The sequence below is a fragment of the Chiloscyllium plagiosum genome, unplaced genomic scaffold, assembly GCF_037043375.1.
Source record: "Chiloscyllium plagiosum isolate Xiang-an unplaced genomic scaffold, Cpla_swu_hap1 HiC_scaffold_35, whole genome shotgun sequence".
NCBI classification, from domain to species: domain Eukaryota; kingdom Metazoa; phylum Chordata; class Chondrichthyes; order Orectolobiformes; family Hemiscylliidae; genus Chiloscyllium; species Chiloscyllium plagiosum.
In genome coordinates, this window is record NW_028270173.1 from 41,675,492 (window position 1) to 41,692,656 (window position 17,165).

Genomic DNA, 17,165 nt, shown 5'->3' on the forward strand with positions numbered 1-17,165 from the left:
CCTCCTTTTGCAGTTCTGGTGTGCTGCAGTGTGTTGTGGCCCTTTTGAACAGTGTCTTGATGCAACTTCGTCTGCGTGTATTGGGGTGGTTGCTTTCATAGTTCAGGACTTGGTCTCTGTGTGTGGCTTTCCTGTGTACCTTAGTGGTGAATTCTCCGTTTGGTGTTCTCTGTACCCTCACGTCTAGGAATGGGAGTTGGTTGTCCTTTTCTTCCTCTCTCGTGAATCGGATTCCTGTGAGTGTGGAGTTGATGATCCGGTGTGTATTCTCTATTTCCGCGTTTTTAATGATTACAAAGGTGTCATCAACGTATCTGACCCAGAGTTTGGGTTGAATTTGTGGTAAGACTGTTTGTTCTAACCTTTGCATTACTGCTCTGCTATGAGTCCCGAGATCGGTGACCCCATGGGTGTTCCGTTGATTTGTTCGTATATTTGGTTGTTGAATGTGAAGTGTGTTGTGAGGCACAAGTCCAGTAGTTTAAGTATGCCGTCTTTGTTGATGGGTTCAACGTCCTGTTGTCTGTTATGTCTGTTCAGCAGGTTGGCTATTGTTTCTCTGGCTAGGGCTTTGTCAATAGACGTGAACAGTGCCGTTACGTCGAATGAGACCATGGTTTCTACCTTGTCTATGTGTATATTTCTGATGATGTCCAAGAATTCCTGTGTTGATTGTATAGAGTGTCTGGATCCGCTGATCAAGTGTTTCAGTTTCTGCTGTAGTTCTTTCGCCAGTTTGTGTGATGGTGTCCCTGGTAGTGATACTATGGGTCTGAGTGGGATGTCTGGTTTGTGCACTTTAGGTTGTCCATAGAATCTGGACTAAAGTGCCATAGTACCTAAAGTGCACAAACCAGACATCCCACTCAGACCCATAGTATCACTACCAGGGACACCATGACACAAACTGGCGAAATAACTACAGCAGAAACGATCGACAACAGGCTATAATGAATTGGTCTCCGTCACTGTCATCACCACTGCATCTATTTTTCAACTCTACATCTTCATTTTAAGTTGATTTTGAGTCTTCAGTTCCAACCACTGATGTCCCATTCTTTTTTGTCTTTCTCCCTTTTCTGTTTGCATTTATCGACTTCTTCTCTGTCTCTCGATTTTGCCTTTTCAATTCTACATTTCTTTAAATTGCAATTCCTAGTCTTTCATTCGCTTTCCATACTCAAGCTGAATAATTTGTAATTGAATTTTAAGCTCTTGGCACAATTACGATCACATTCCTGGCAAATGTAAATGCTGTGCAGTTAACACAATTATCTCTTTGTTGCTTCTCGCAGACACATGACACTTACTTCACCTTGTTTGCCAATTTCAAAAGCTTTCCTTTGCTCACTTTCTGCGCAACACCAAATAAGACTTCTTCCACAACCAGAAACCTCCTTATGATTGAAATCGCCGTTATTGCACAAGACACGCCCTTTTAATAGCAACCCAATGCAACGCCCAAAATAAAAGAAACAAAAATCACGAAACTCACCACTCACAGCATTTGAGTCCAACAATCATAAACCCAATTAAGAGATTTTAATACCGACAATTGTTTCTAATTTGTTATGGAATGGACCAAACCGTCTCTGGATATGTTGCCCAGAAAGCCTCATCCTTGCTTTTCTTTTCTTATTTTAAAGTCAAATGCCAGGCGTGGCATTCCAAATGCAATTCAGTTCGTCAAAATGCCCGTATTGAAGCAAAGCTCACATTACTTATAGACTGCCATTGAAATGCCAAACAGAATCTGCACAACCTCACTATATTGAAAAACGTAATAGAATAATACATCATATTACTATTAAACAGTAACTGTTCTGATTCAGTAACATGCTGTAAATATATCCTTGCTAAATGCAAATTCAGTAATTACATTATATCCCACGCAATTGTCCAGATCAGGAGGAAAACGAGTTCAAACTGGAAACTCCCAGAGACCGTCGTGGGGACAAATGCACTCCAGCTTCTAAACGAGATTCAAGACTTCAGCAACTGGTACTGAAACAATAAAACTAAAAATCCTTGATTCGTCGGTGCTGATCCCTATGGATGCAGGCTGCTTCTTGTATTCCACCATCAAAAACAAATCAATATCTCAGAAGTTGTTAACGTTTTTGCGTCCACTTAGGGAGCTAATGTCTTATCACTTTTCTGTATATAAAAAACGATAAAATGCATTTTTTTAAAGACACGGTATTTTCACACTGATTAAAATATGTTAATTTGTTTGAAAACCTTAAGTATATTCCATTTAATTACGTCTGCTAAAACAAAGTTTAAAGCTAGCAAACTTTTTTTTGGCAATTTAGAGGAATATGAAACAATAGGGATACGTTATAATCGCTAGGCACATGAAAACAAATGCATCAAAGAAAACAACTTGCATTATACTTTTTCACTTTGAAACTAAGGTAAACTAAATTTGAAACTAAATATGCCAACTTGAGTCCTTTAATATATGCTTCAATACTCTATAAAATAAAAGATTCTTATTTTCCATATTTGTTCCTCAACAATGATCCAATATATTCGTTTAACCGTATCCTATGTTTCATTTCTGAAGACTGTTCTAGTTGGTTCACAGTCATGTTCACCTGAGATCAATATGTAGCTATATGTTTTTAGAAACTAGACAGAAATTGTTGCAACGCTAAAATTGCTGTTGTCTTCACAGCATTTGGCTTTTTATGGAGCACCTAAGAGTGCATTTTTCCTATTTTATTTATAGATATAGATAAATAATTGGGAATATAAAATGGCCCTGTTCTGTAAAAGTAAGTGCATACACCTTCCCAATAGCGGTGGCATTTTTCTGGCTGGAAAGATTTGAAACATTTGTTCTACATGCTGTGATTTTACTGTTCAATATATTAGGTATCAGATATATCTCACAGTGAAATAGAGCGAGACGTTTGCTTCGAGGACAGAGAAAAGGCCAACATTATAGTGATCCTGAAATGGACAGACGACATAAATCTATGGTTTTGTTGCTTGCAGTTTGGCCGTTTTATTTTGCTATGGCCTATTATGTTATTATCATATCTCTGTGCACGGTTCACAAATGCTTAACTTTTAGAAGCAAATTAGAGTGTTGCTATCATTTTTGTTGAGAAATCTGGATTTATCCTTGCCACACTGAGTTGCTGAATAAATACACTTGCTGATGAAATTTCCCAGTGTATATTTGGAAATGATCATAAGTGTATGTTTAAACAGCTTCTAGCTAAATCAACAATTATACTTGATTGTGTTAATTTACTTCACCAGCGCATGTTGGGTTAGATTTGAATACACCAAAGAGAAGAAACAATTTGACATTTTTTTAGGATGTCCATAATTTGGAAGATTGCAGTTAGACAAGGTTAGACTCGGTTTGTATTCCTAGCTTTATTAAAATAAACCACGATTTACCTATGTTCGAGTATGGAATTAACAGCATGAAATCGAGTAATAGAGTCATAGGGATGTACAGCATGGAAACAGACACTTCGGTCCAACCAGTCCATGCCGACCAGATATCCTATCCCAATCTCGTCCCACCTGCCAGCACCCGGCCCATATCCCTCCAAACCCTTCCTATACATATACCCATCTAAATGCCTCTTAAATGAGGCAATTGTTCCAGCCTCCACAACATCCTCTAGCAGCTCATTCCATATGCGTACCACCCTCTGCGTGGAAAAGTTGCTCCTTAGGTCTCTTTCCCCTCTCATCTTAAACCTATGCCCTCTAGTTCTGGACTCCCGACCCCAGGGAAAAGACTTTGCCTATTTATTCTATCTATGCCCCTCATAATTTTGTCAACCTCTATAAGGTAACCCCTCAGCCTCCGACGCAGCCCCAGCCTGTCCAGCCTCTCCCTGTAGCTCAGATCCTCCAACCCTGGCAACATCCTTGGAAATCTTTTCTGAACCCTTTCAAGTTTCACAACATCTTTCCGATAGGAAGGAGACCAGAATTGCACACAATATTCCAACAGTGGCCTAACCAATGTCCTGTACAGCCGCAACATGACCTCCCAACTCCTGTACTCAATACTCTGACCAATAAAGGAAAGCATACCAAACGCCTTGTTCACTATCCTTTCTACCTGCGACTCCACTTTCAAGGAGCTATGAACCTGCAATCCAAGGTCTCTTTCTTCAGAAACACTCGCTAGGACCTTACCATTAAGTTTGTCAGTCCTGCTAAGGTTTGTTTTCCCAAAATGCAGCTCCTCGCATTTATCTAAATTAAACTCCGTCTGGCACTTCTTAGACCATTGGCCCATCTGGTCAAGATCTTTTTGTAATCTGAGTTAACAGTCTTCACATCCAATTTTGGTGTCATCTGCAAACTTACTAACTGTACCTCTTATGCTCGCATCCAAATCATTTATATAAATGACAAAAAGTAGAGGAACCAGCACCAATCCTTGTGGCACTCCACTGGTCACAGGCCTCCAGTCTGAAAAACAACCCTCCACCTCCACCCTCTGTCTTCTACCTTTGAGCCAGTTCTGTATCCAAATGGCTAGTTCTCCCTGTATTCCATGAGATCTAACCTTGCAAATCTGTCTCCCATGGGGAACCTTGTCGAACGCCTTACTGTAGTCCTTCTAGATCACATCTACTGCTCTGCCCTCATCAATCTTCTTTGTTACTTCATCAAAAAACTCAATCAAGTTTGTGAGACATGATTTGCCACGCACAAAGTCATGTTGACTATCCCGAATCAGTCCTTGCCTTTCCAAATACATGTACATCCTGTCCCTCAGGATTCCCTCCAATAACTTGCCCACCACTGAGGTCAGGCTCACTGGTCTATAGGTCCATGGCTTGTCCTTACCACCATTCTTAAACAGTGGCACCACGTTTGCCAACCTCCAATCTTCCAGCACCTCACTTGTGACTATCAGCAGTTGTTCAGCAATATTCCCACTGTGTCAAGCCCTCACTCTATAATGTTGGAAGTTAGGTTAGAGATCTTGCTTAATGACGATTTTAGTTCACCAAAACTGAAATACAATTAGCACGTAATCATTCATTGCATCGTTTAATTTAACTATGGACGAATTAAATGACTATCCAATTGTAAAGAAGAAATCAGAGAAAGGTAACTACTGAGAAAGTAAAGAATATTTCACTGATAAAAATATAATCGTTGGAATTAACATGACAGCAGACAAGCGAAAGGAATATGCCCCTATCGTTACAGCGTTTATTAGGAAGTGCGCAGAAGACTGCATATCCGAGGTCACTCCGAATATTCCCCAACTGGAAGTCATTTTTAAGCAATGAGAGCGAGTTTCTACTGAAGCCACGGTCTGCGGTTTCCAAGTTTGAAGACCCTGAGCTATACTGTCAATCTTGTTAGGACTTTTTGCAGCACTATCAGAGGCACCAGGAGGCAATTTCAAACGAAGCAAGAAACCAAGACTAAGCAAACAGACACACATCACTTATGGCAAGGCTTATATGATGCAAAGAGTGACAATGCAATGTTGAACAATACTGTGGGCAACAAATATCTCTTCGAGATGACCTAAGTACTGGTTTTAAACAGAAGATCAATCAAATGTTGATATCTGCCACCACAACCTTAAATGCATCTGAATCGAGATACCTGCCACAGATGTTAGATCAGCCTTCTTGAGAGTGAACCCACGAAAAGCGACTGTCCGAGATGTGACACTGGCCACTCTGTGAGGCCGCTAGCTGGAGTTGGCTGACATTTGTAACTTCTCCTCATTATAGTCTGAATTTCTGTCCTCCTTCAAGAGGATCACCATTACCCTGGTATCGAAGACAATTCGTGCCATGCGCGTCAATAACTACCACGTAGTGGCTCTGACCTCTGTAATTATGACGTAATTTGAAAGGTTCATCCTGGCTCACATAAACTTCAGCCTCCCGGATGGACTTGTCCCTTTGCAATTTGCTTACCATCACAAAAGATCGCCAGCAGACGGCATCTGCCGAGCTGCACACTCATCCCTGGAACATGTAGATAATACACTTATCAATGTCAGACGTCTACTTATTCACAAAAAACACCTGCTTCAACAAAATAACTCCAAACAAGTTCATCTCGAAACTCTTAGTTCTCTGCTCCTCCCACTGTATGTGAATATTCCACCTTCTGACCCATACATTGCAATCATTTAGGAGAGGCAAACTACAGTAATTCTCAACACTGTTGTTCAAAAGCCTGCGTACCGAGGTCTTATTATACTTGTGAAGATCGTGCTCGTTTAGCAAGGATATGCTATCATTGTTTTTTTGTTTCATAGAGGTCATAAAAGTAGTGTTTTTGGAAAGTCTGGCTTTGATGTGTTTTAAGGCTAATTTAATTAGATCTAACAGATACTGCCTCTTGTAAAACAGGTCCAAGTTATCGAGAAAAAAACCCACTTGTACTGAAAGTGGCTCGTTTATCTCCTATATAGATTTACATCTTTGTTGATCAGGCTATTTGCTGAAAACATTCATGCAGTTGTGAAGCTGCTGGAGGCAACAGAGGCAGGTCCATGCTGACCCACCCTCTGTCAGATATATCTGGTGCAAGACCCTGGGTAAAATGTTCTCTTTTGTGCCAAGGTGTGTTTTTGGGTATGGTTACCAGTATTTGGATAAACATTCATTAAGTTGGGATAATCTGTTCGGTTTTGAGATATGTTAATGTAGTCTCCATTGCATTCTCTTCTGTCTGTGCTTCCTTTGGTTATCCTGTTATTATTTTTTTTAAATTAATATTTTAAGCAGCAGCATCCATCCAAGAATATCCGAATTTCACATGCCTGAATGAACTAGCAAAGTTAGGTTCTGGGCTACTTTCTTCAAATGTTTTGAGGGGGTCTGTTCTGATGAGTAACAGATTGTGGGCTTGTTTGCGGTATTTGTTCAATAGTTTCAAATTGGCATTAATGATGATTCACTCGAAGGCAGCAAGTGGTAGATGTTAGAGTTTTTTGCTCGGGGTATTGAATTCTATTGGGAGAGCCATGGCTGTATCAGTAACCAAGAGTTTTCTGCAGGTGGAATGAATGGCTTTGTGTTTTTTTTTACAAAACGTGATTCAGGCCAAGCTACTAGCATTAGCAGACAAGATGCAGCTGGGGCTGTGTCCAGCCGTGAGGAACAGAGACAAGTTTGTAGCAATAGCTCAGGTTTTAAATTTGCTGGAAACGCTCATGGAAATATTGGAGATGGTTAAAAATTAAACTGTCAATGTATCAGCTGGAGTTAGAGGCAAAAACGAAAGGAAAGGGCAACAGAATGAAAGAGTTTGCATTATGATTAAAAACAGAGGAAATAGAAAAGTAATGAATCGCACTAGCAGAAGAAAGAGAGAGAGAGAGGAGAGAGAGAGAAAAGAAGGGGGAAAAGAGAGCAGAGAGAGAAAAGGAGAGAGATTAAAGGAAGTAATAGAGGAAATTTTAACTTCAGAAATTGTCACTTAGACAGGAAATCCAGCTGAGAAGGATGAAGACGAATGCTGCAGGTAATCTTAGTGAGGGAGAGAGGGAGGATGACCATACACATGGTAGCCAAAGGCCTGTTGAGAACCTGCTTAATATATTCAAGCATGGCATAAATTTGATGTTAAGGATGTGGAAGCCTTTTTCATCACGTTTGAAAAGGTGGCGAAACAAATGCGGTGGCAAGTGACCATGTGTGTTGTTTTTATGATCCAAACAAAACTTGCAGTTCAGGCTCATGAGGTATTCGTGCTGCTATCAGGGGAGGTATATGGGCCATATGAGAATGTGAAAAAGAAAACTATCTTAAATGCAGATGATCTTGTGCCAGAAGCCTGGAGAAGACTTTTCAGGAATATTAGCAACTACCCTACACAACCTATATTGAGTTTGAAAGGCTCCATCAAAGTCATTTTTATAGATGTACAAGGGCATTGAAAATAGGTAGATGTTATGACGCTCTTAGAGAGACGATTATTTTGGAGGAGTTCAAAAATTCATTACTTGAAGTTGTGAGAATTCATGTGGAAGAGCAGAAATATTAGCAGCTGAAACAGTTATGATTATGCGTTGGTTCATAAATCAAAATCTGGCTTCCAAAATCAGTTTCAATCCGTGATGGATACAAACTGGTGACAAGAGAACTCATCAGATGGATAGGGAAATGTGGAACTCAAATACCCTGGGATTTTGAATGACTGTGCAGTAACGAGGTTACAATGTCACCAATTGATGCAGGAAAGATTAAAATGTAGAGATAAGAAAGTTGAATTGGAATTAGCAGTGACTTTGTTTGATCAGATGGCTGACACAAACCAGGAGCAGATAGATGAGGCAACAGACATCCAAAGATGGCTTGATTAAGCCAAAATGTTAATCTTACCCGTTAATACCCAATAGCGTACATGTACGTTACACCGACATGCACGATTGCATTTTATTTCAGTCTGTTTTATTCCTGCCAAAGTCTTTGTAACTGCTATGCTTTTATGATAATCCACACATAACCGCTGAATACCGTATGTTTTTGTTTCTTAAAGAGAAGAAGGCGTGATGTTACTCTTGCTTTAGCATGGTTGCGTTATCCTTGGTTTTATTTTCAGAAAAGTTGTAAAAGCAGCGATTCCAAAAATAATGGCTTGAATGTTTTTTTTAGAGCCAACTTGGTAAAAGTAAACAGATACTGCCTGAAGAAAAAGGCTTTGAAGTTTTATGAATAAACACTTCTTTTGCGAGTGGCTAGTTCTCCCAGCTCAGTTTTTCTCCTGTTTAGTCTGGCTCTTCAGTGAAGGGGGTTATACAATTGTGAACCCTGGACCTAAGAGAAGCAAGTCCATGCTGACCCTCTCTCTCTCTGACATCTCACATGTAAGACCCTGTGTTTGAATGTTCCCTTTTGTCCCAAGGTGTGGTTATGCTATTCGTTCCAAGTATTGAAACAGTAAAATGAAGTTGGAATAATCTACTGAATTTTTAGGTAGTTTAAGTTAGTCTGTATTCTCTTCTTTTTGCTATTTTATGTGGTAATCATTTAGTATATTCTGCTTTGTTTAAAACTAATCGGTTTGACCAGCTGCACCTCTCCTGCAATATTCAAGTTACACCTGATTAAAACAAATAGCAAAAGAAAGATTTGGCAACTTTTTCGAAATGTTTTGAGGATTTATAGCCTGGTCTGTAACCTGCTCCTAACATAACCATGACAGTGTGGTTAAATTCTGTCCAAATATCATTTAAAATGTTACTGATGACAACAATGTTACAGGTTGGATATCAAATAAAGACGAGACAGTGCACAGGAACGAGGTAGCGTTTTCAGAGATATGGTCGAAAGACAAAATTCTCTCCATCAACATCAGCAAAACGTTGGAATTGGTCAAAGAATTTAGGAAGTGGAGGAGGCATACCCTCCTCTGCATCAATAGTACTGTCGTGTATGTGGTTGGATGGAGCAAGTGATGATCATCAAGTAACTCACTTTTTCCACCCGCGTCAGTGCTGCTGTCAAGTAAAGACAACAACAACTCTACTTCCACAGGTGGGTAAGGACATTCAGTATATACATAAATACTTCAACAGGTTTTATAGATGCAACGCAGAACGCATCACTGTTTGGTATGACAACTTCTCTTCCCAAGACAACAAGAAAGTATACAGAATCGTAGACTCAGCTCAGTCCATCACTCAAAGCAAACTTCCGTCTATTGACTAAAACTGTACTCCTCGATGTCTGGAAAGAATGCCAACATATCAAAGACTATTCCCACTCTAGGTAGACTCTCATCCACTATTTTCCGTCGGGTAAAATATTCAGCATAACAAAACGTAAGAAATATAGGCGCTGGAAATCAGAATCAAAGACATAAATGATCAGTAGATCAGTCACTGGAAAGAAGTCAAAATTAACATTTCAGGTCCACTCTTCATCAGAACTAAAGGGAGATTACTGACAGTTAGGCAAAAACTTAAACAAGGAGGTGCTCGAAATTCGTAATATCTGGGTTACTCCCGGGGGGTGGGGGGGCGGGGGGGGGGGTGCTAAGAGCTCGTGAAGGCTGAAATAGTGGGATAGAGCAGAGAAATGCATAGCTGTGGAGCTGGTGTATGGGAGAATGATTAACACTTTTAGATCATTGGAAGCTCTTTTGGGGTAGAAATGACCTGTAGAAGAAGGACTGATGGCACCTAAATTTGAAGGGGACTAATATACTGGCAGGGAGGATTGCTGGAGCTCCTCGGGAGGTTTAAAACCAGTCAGGTTGGAGGTGGATCCCTGGGAGATATTGAGGAAAGAGATCAACCTGAGTCTGGTGCAGTTGAGAAAAAAGGCGTTTTAAACAGCCAGAGCAGGCAGGGACAAAGCAGAGAGCAAGGTAGGTCTGACAAATTAAACTGCATTTATTTCAATGCAAGAGGTCTAGCAGGAAAGGCAGATGAGCACTGGGCATGGTTAGGAACATGGGACTGGGATATCAGGGCTCAGTAGTGGACAGGACTGGCAGCTTAATGCTCCAGGTTACAAATGTTACAGGACATTCAAAGAGGGGACGAGAGAGGAGGGGGAGTGGCGTTTTTGATTGGAGATAGCATTATAGCTGTACTTAGGGAGGATATTCCTAGAAATACATCCAGGGAAGTTATTTGTGTGGAACTGAGAAATAGGAAAGTGATGATCACCTGATTGGGATTGTATTATACTCTCCCTGTTGATCACACAATAGAGAAACAAATGTGTAAGGAGACCTCAGTTATCAATAGGAGTAATAGGGTGGTTATGGTAGGGGATCTTAACTTTCTAAACATAGACTGGGACTGCCATAGTGTTAAGGGTTGAGATGGTGAGGAATTTGTTAAGTGCGTACAAGAAAACTTTCTGATTCATTGTGTGGATGTACCTACTAGTGAAGGTGCAAACATTGACCTAGTCTTGGGAAATAAGGAAGGGCAGGTGATTGAGGTGTCAATGGGAGAACACGTTGGGGCCAGCGACTATAATTCCATTGGTTTTAAAATAGTAATGGACAAGGATAGACCAGACATAAAAGTTGAAGTTTTAAATTGAAAAAAAAACAATTTTGACAGTATTAGGCAGCATCATTCAAAACATGATTGGGTGCAGATGTTCACAGGCAAAGTGACGGCTTGAAAATGGAAAGCATTCAGAAATTAGTTAATGGATATCCAGAGACAGTATGTTCCAGTTAAGGTGAAAAAAAAAGAAGTTGGTAGGTATAGGGAACGCTGGATGTCAAAATAAATTGATGGTTTGCTTCAGAAAAAGCAGGAAGCAAATGTTGGGTATAGACAAGCTAGACTGAGTGAAACCTTAGAATAGTATAAAGTCAGTAGGAGTACACTTGAGTGGGAAATCTTGAGGGCAAGAAGTGGAAATGAGATAGCTTTGGCAAATACAGTTAACGAGAATCTTAAGGGATTTTACAAACTCATTAAGAACAGCAGAGTAACGAGGGAGAGAATAGGGCCACTCAAAGATGAGCAAGGTCTTTGTGTGGAGCCGCAGGAGATGTGGGAGATAAAAACGAGCATTTTTCATCAGTGTTTACTGTGCAAAAGGATAGGGAAGATATAGAATGGAGACAAATAGATGGTGACGTCTTGAAAAATGTTCATAGTACAGAGGAGGAAGTGCTTGATATCTTGAAATGCATATAAGTGCATATATCACCAGGATATGAACAGGTCAACCCTAAAATTCTGTGGGATGTTAGGGAAGAGATTTCTGGGTCTCTAGCTGAGACATTTGTATCGTCGATAGTCACAGGTGAGGTGCCGCAAGACTGGAGGGTGGCTGACACGTTGTTACTGTTTAAGAAAGGTGGTAAGGACAATCCGGGGAACGCTAGACCAGTGAGCCTGACGTCGGTGGTGGGTACGTTGTTTGAGGGAATCCTCAGGGACAGGACGTACATGTATTTGGAAAGGCAAGTACTGTTTAAGGATAGTCAACACGACATTGTGCGTGGGAAATCATGTTTCCCAAACTTGATTGAGGTTTTTTGAAGTTGTGACAAAGACGATTGATGAGGGCAGAGCGGTAGACGTGATCTATATGGACTTCAGTAAGGTGTTCGACAAGATTCTCCATGGGAACTGGCTAGCAAAGTTAGATCTCATGGAATACAGAGAGAACCAGCCATTTGATTCAGAACTGGCTCAAAGGTAGAGGACAGAGCGTGGTGGTGGAGGGTTATTTTTAAAACTGTACGCCTGTGATCAGTGGAGTGCCACGAGGATCAGTGTTGTGTCTACTACTCTTCATCATTTACATAAATGTTTTGAATATGATCATTAGGGATATAGTTAGTAAGTTTGCAGATGACACCAAAATTGGAGGTATAGAGAACATCGAAGGAAGTTACCTCAGATTACAAAGGGATTTTGACCGGATGAGTCAATAGGATGAAAAGTGGCAGATCGAGTTGAATTTACATAAATGTGAGGTGCTGCATTTTTGGAAAACGAATATTAGCAGGACTTGTACACTTAATGGTAAGATCCGAAAGAGTGTTTGCTGAACAGAGAGACCTTGGAGTGCAGGTTCATAGCTGTTTGAAAGGAGAGTCGCAGGTCGATAGGATTGTGATGATTTCCTTTTTTTGGTCACAGCATTAAGTACAGGATTTTGGAGGTCATGTTGCAGCTGTGCAGGGCATTGGTTAGGCCACTTTTCGAATATTGCGTGCAATTCTGCTCTCCTTACGATCATAAAGATGTCGTGAAGCTCGAAAGGGTTCCAAAAAAGATTTACAAGCATGTTGCCACGGGTTTTGGACGTTTTCAGCTGGAGGGAAAGGTTAAACAGGCTGAGGCTGTTTTCCCTGGAGCTTCGGAGGCTGAGGGGTTTATAAAATCATGAAGAGCATGGATAGGATAAATAGACAAAGACTTCTCCCTGTGGTGGGGGTGGGGGGATGGAGTCTAGAACTGGAAGACATAAGTTTAGACAGAGAGGGGAAAGATATAATAGAGACCAATTGGGCAACTCCTTCAGGCAGATGGTGTTCCGTGAATAGACCCAGCTGCCAGTGGAGGTCATGGAGACGAGAACAATTGCAAACTTTAAAAGGCATCTGTATGGGTATATGAATAGGATGGGTTTCGCTGAATATGGGCTGTGTGCTGGCATTTGGGACTGGATTGGGTTGGGATATCAGGTCGGCATGGTCAAATTGGACTCAAGGATCTGTTTCCGTGCTGGACATCTCTATGACTCTATGTGCGTAGATCCCTGAAAGTTGCCACCCAAGTTGATCATGCTGATAAGAAGGCATACTCTGTTAGGTTGTTTTTTAGTAAAGGGATTGAGTTCTGTAGCTATAATGTCATGTTGTTACTGTACAAAAAGATAATGCAGCTGCACTTAGAATATTGTGCACATTTCTGGTCGTCCCATTGCAGAAAGGATGTGGAAGCATTGGAAAATGTGCAGAAGAGATTATCCAAGATGTTGCCTGGTCTGGAGGGAAGGTTTGATGAGAAAAGCTTGAAAGACTTGGGTCTGTTTCCAATGGAAAGAAAAAGGCTAAGAGGGGATTTGAACGGTGCATAAAAGAAGACCCGAGGATTTGTTAGGATCACCACTGAAAGTCTTTTTCGGGGGTTGATGACGGTAGGTAGTATGGGGTGGGGAGTAAACTACAATTTGGGGGGTGATCGATAAAGACAGATATCAGAGACAGGTTCTTTACTCAGCGAATGATCAGGACATGGAATTACCTGCCTGCCAATGTAGTTAACTCAGCCACATTATAGAGATTTAAACAATCCTTGGGTGAACACATGGATGATGGGATAGTGCAGGGGGATGGGCTTAGATTAATTCAAAGGTCGGTGCAACACTGACCTGCATTGTTCTATCTTCTATCTTCTAATCATACAGTCCCCAGATGAGATGAACAAATGATCTCTGAAATTCAGTAAACCTAAAACACTGCGGGTTTGTAAATCAGAAACACATCCAGAAATTGCTGGACAAGCTCAGTAAATGTGGAAGCATTTGTGTACAGAAATCAGAGATAATGTCTGCGGTCGGGTGCCCGACTTCTAAACTTTCAAATTCAATGCATTACCCCTTGGTTGGAGAAACCGTTGATTTAACGAAAGCTGTAAGCAAAGTATCTCATGGTTAAATTGACCTATAGTTTGCACAGTGCTGTCATGTTTGGTCGATTTGAAGAGTTGTCCTCGCAATTCCATAGGTAAAACTCAAAAAATAATGAATATATTTTTAATGTTGCTTCAGTGTTTTAGAAATCAGTGTAGATGTTATTGACATAGTTGTCATCTTTATGACTGGTTTCATTACTTTTGTTTCAATATTATTTCCCAATGTTATGCTCATTAAACACAGCTTAAAGTCTATTAGAGAGAGGAGGGGTCTTCTCAGGATTAAGAAATTTAAAAGTAAAAATGATTCAGAGAGAGTGAAAAGAAGACTTTATTGTTAGTAGTTGCAAACAGACTTAGCCTTATATTTTCTGTGGCTTGTAAATGTTTCATCTCATCTTTTGCAGAACTTCAAAATGTTCTGATAAAATGTAATTTCAATCAATTGTCTCGTAACAACTATTTATCTGACTCTCATCTTGCACGCTCCCTCTACATTCTTACATTAGTACCTATAAATCCGTCAATATTTGACTGGAACGATTTAACTTTTGAGTTTGCAGTGACGTCTAGGTTACCATACAGCAAAAAAATCAGATTCCATTCAGTGAAGTATTTCCTCCTCGTCTTTGATCAATGAGCCTTACCTTTTTATTCTGTAAGTGTTTACCATTGTCATACTCACAGCAAAGATAGCTACACTATTAAATCTTTTCTTTCAATTATTTCAAGAAACAGTTTTGAGTCTCTTTATGATCCGTTCTGATGTTGCAATGCCGAAATGATTCCACAGAAATTTTGAGTGAAACCTGAGTTATTTATATTATAGTTACCAGTTTTTTTTTGGTGCAAACACGGAAATAAAATAACTGTTGACACTCGTTAAGGGAAACAGAAATAGGAATATGTGAAGACATCCCCATGTTCCATAAGCTCATTGTGGTCTCGATTTAACATTGTTGTTGATACAGTCAGCAATTATTACATTTTCTTTGGGGTGTATTAAGGATGAGAACTCAGGGTTGTTCTGTGTAAGTGTAGCATTCTAGCCACAGAAATAGGGAATATTTGGCCTGGTTAGGGAAAAAAAAAGCAGTGTCTGATTTGTCAAAAACACATGAATGATAAATAAATCAAGTCATTCCTTTGGCATTGTGCAATCAGTCAGTTTTGGACTTAGTGCGAACATGTTGTTACTGTTAATATTCGTAATTTTCGTGCTTATAAGGTGTTTCTAATGGGAAATAATGCATTGCGTGATCGAGTGCGCAGAGTGCGGCAGCAGATCATGTGCCCCATTGAGTCTTTCACTCATTCCATGCATTTAACATGCTTAATTCATGCTGCCTGCAAATCGTTGGACTGTGAGACGAATCCGGAGCATCTGGAGAAAATCAACTAAACTCGAGGAACATGTGCAAACAGCCAGTCAAACGACAGTGAATCCTGTGGTTTCTGGAGAGGTTCGGCAAAAGTGCTAAATGCTGAGTTAGCATGCTGCCTCTGCTGACTATACATATTCACTCGCACTTTAAGGGATTTTCGGAGAAGAGTATATAAGTCATATAACAACACGAAGACAGCCACATCAAACCATTACCATTTCCTAGTATTTGCTACATAGCAAAATTAAAATGTCCAAGGATTCTCCCCATTGACCACAATGTTTACCAACTAATTTTCGCTTTCACAGCACATGGTAATTCATTTCGATTGGTTTCTGATGTTAATAACTTCCAATAGGTTGCAGCAACGTGCATATCATTGAGATTGTGTTCTTCAAAATTTTATGGAGATCGCATCGGGCACATAACGAGGGAACAAGCAAACTTCCGTTATGCAGCTTGAGAAGCTGCAAAAGACTATCAAAAGAGAATTTACAAACAGCACAAACGTTGATTAATCTTTCTGCATATTTTTAGATCATTTTCTTTGTTCAATTGTGTAATTCCAAAACTCATTGAGAAGTCAAATACTTGAAGCTAATGAAGCAAATCTTCCCAATGTTATGGGATAATTACTTTGCAAATGTCATTTTGTTTACTTGCAAAATATAATTTTAAATGATTCGAAGATCACTTGCTGTTCTCTGTGCACAGATCATTGCATCAAACACCCAAGAAAGACAAAAGTAACAATGATTGAATGACGGCGTTGACGGGGCACATGTTGATATCAAGATAGAAAGTTGTATTTTCAAAAACGGCAGATCAATATTAGTTACAGATGAGAGTGGATTTTTTTTTAGAAAATGAAAATACTGTCCGTCCAAAGAATCATATACGTCTATGTTTTTTTTAAAGGGAAGCAGCAACAGCAACGAAGTGCCAAGAGATTCATTTGATGTTTGCTGGATGCTTTTTTCTCTCTCTCACTTAGTGAAGAACGCTGCCAATTGCTGTAGGTTGGTGCAAAATGCCATGAGTGAGGGAATTCCAAGGTTTTGATCATGCGACATAGGTAATGCATTTCCAAGTCAGGATGTTGAGTGTTTTGGAGGTGAACCGGGAGGTGGTGCTATTCCCATATATCCACTGTTGTTGCCCTTCCAGATGATCTTGGTCATGAGTTAGTAAGATGCTATATGAAGGTTATTTGGTAAATTTCTGCAACGTATCTTGTAAATAGTACACACGGCTGCTAGCAAGCGACAGAGGTGCAGGGAATGCTTGTAATCAATTAAAGTCCCCAGGTTGTTGACAGTATGCGATTCAATGATGATAAAACCATTGAGTGCCACGTATTGCTGGTTAGATTGCGTCATTATGGTGTTTGTCATTACCTAGCATTTAGTGATATGAAAATTGCAAGGCACTTGTCAGCTCAAACTTTGATATCGTCTACATTATTTTACTTTTGAATATGGACTGCTCCAAAACTGAAAAAAATGGCAGATGGAACTGAACATTATGCAAATGTCAGCGAACATCCTCACTTTTGAACTTCTGATGTCGAACTATTGCAGGGATGTCCTAGCGCAGACCAGCAACAATAATGACTATCTACCGATATGTCAGGCATGACTCCAACCACCGGAGTGTTATCCTGGATGAGCAGTCACTGTAGTTTTGCA